Here is a 1,916-nt window from a genome sequence, read left to right as displayed (position 1 = left end):
GAGGCACCGGAAATACAGTCCCCATGCCGAAGCCTGCCTACACCCAATCCGAGTTTAACCCAACTGCCACATGCCTGCCTACAGTCACTGCTTCCTTCTAGCAACTTGTCCCTGAATGAAGTACTCCGAGGTGCTTCTAGTGGCAGAGGTGTACTTGGTAGAAGTGTATGTCTTTTTGTCTCAGACCAGACCAACACAGCTACTAAGTACACCCCTGAAACATGGAAGATGCCAAATTTGGAATTTAAACTTCATTGCAAAACAACAAGGAAGTTTTTGGGGGGTTTTGTTTTTTGGGGTTTTTTTTTTACCTCCCTGACTACCACTCGACACCTCCAGGGAAGGAATTCTACCCGATCAACACATCAAAGAGCTACTCAAGGCAGCTCAAAGACACTCTCATGGACCCAGAGGGTCAGACTTCCATCTTCAGCTCCCTCTGTGCAAAAATGATTTTTTTTCCTACCTATGGGGACTTTTTACCCTCTTGTACCATCTGTGCTTTTCCCAGAGCCTGACAAAGGGACTTTGATCCCGAAAGCTTGCAGAAAAGGATAAGTTTCTTGCTATTTTCCAGTTGGTCTAATAAAAGGTATCATTTTGGAACCAAGGAGTTCTAGTTTTTTTGTACATCTAGTGGCAGAATTACTAAAAGGAACTAAAATGCTTCATCCTGCTCAACTGAGTAAGTTCACCCCTGTGTAATATTGGCTGCTGGGAGCAGCCAAGTTTGCAAAAGAACAAGAAGCGGAGGAATCCCAGGCAGGTAGGCTGGGTGCAGGAGCTAAACACACCAGATTGGCAGAAGAGGCATGTACCCAATGAGCTGGGATGACATCCACAAGAGTGAGCCCTGCATAAACTACAAGGGCAGCCCAACAGCCAGCAGAACCCAGAGGCAGGGCTATGCAGCATTAGGCCAGCGGGTGTGATAAGTGGTCTCCAAACTATAAGTTTATTAGTCCAGGACATTACCCAGGTGGACAGGGGTCTGGAAAAAACACTTGTTTTTTCCTCCCTGAACAATGCAGCCCCACCTGGAGGAAACACACACCTAGTAAACTACATCTAAGCCAAACTCCTACCAGAAAGGCTCCTTTCCAGCTCACCCATCATCAGCCTTCCCCTGTATTCTCCAGGGACACTAAAGTCATTCCCACTCCAGCCCTGCCCGTCCTGCTCCTGTCCCCAGGGCAGTCCTGCACACAGTGCTTCTCACTAAATCCACTTCAGGAGCAAGCTCTAGCAAGCTGAGCAAAGCAGAAGTTGGTGTCTGCGTCACACTGCAGCCAGGGCGAGGGAGGCAAAAGCTGGAATCAGTTTCAACGCGAGCCAGGCAAGTGCAGCGCAAACTGTCCCAAGGAGGAAGTAAGAAACTTTGCTACATCCTGCACCAGCTCCAAAGCAGGAAAACCCATCCTCAGCCCTTAGCTTGCACTTACACCCGCTCCCCCCACCATGCTGCCAGCTCTAGGTTATCTTTCTGCTTTATTTCAAGTTTCAAGCAATTTACTAACCTGTAAACAACTCTTCTTCCTGCCCCTTTCTATCAACGGCTGGTGATATCACTCAGGGATCCTGATCCCTCCCGCTTTTTGGCAAGTCAGGCCTCGGTAAGGCCATGGGATTGGCTGCACTATTCAGCTGGCCTTAATTCTCTTAAAGAGACAGAAGGGCTCATTAATGAGATATGGCAGGTGGCTAATTAGCACCTGTCTTGTTCTCAGTGGCAGTTAGAAACCCACTTCTCCTGTTTCAGGCAGCAGTTCAGTCCTTGTTCTCGCTCTCTCGTTTCATGAGCGTCATGAAGTGCCAGGCCTTAATACTGTAGACAGCCTGCTTGCAGCACCTTCTCTAGCACCTTTGCATCTGCAGAGTTTGAAGTGCTTCACAGACACCAATGGCATAAAGTTCTT

The 1,916-nt window shown here is 48.3% G+C and overlaps 1 protein-coding gene across 8 annotated transcripts in view; it reads right to left on the bottom strand.

The window, feature by feature from the left end:
* LOC102386147 (mitochondrial fission factor homolog A) overlaps positions 1 to 1,618 on the bottom strand; it is a 34,110-nt gene extending 32,492 nt beyond the window's left edge. For all 8 annotated transcript variants that reach the window (XM_025194443.1, XM_025194441.1, XM_025194446.1 and 5 more), the window contains exon 1: positions 1,518 to 1,618. The gene's annotated coding sequence lies outside the window, so the exon portion shown is untranslated. The remainder of the gene's footprint in view (positions 1 to 1,517) is intronic.
* Positions 1,619 to 1,916: the final 298 nt, after the last annotated feature.

This window comes from Alligator sinensis, unplaced genomic scaffold, assembly GCF_000455745.1.
Source record: "Alligator sinensis unplaced genomic scaffold, ASM45574v1 scaffold1027_1, whole genome shotgun sequence".
NCBI classification, from domain to species: Eukaryota; Metazoa; Chordata; order Crocodylia; family Alligatoridae; genus Alligator; species Alligator sinensis.
The sequence above is the reverse complement of the archived record's forward strand: the minus strand, read 5'-3'. Positions and strand labels throughout refer to the sequence as shown.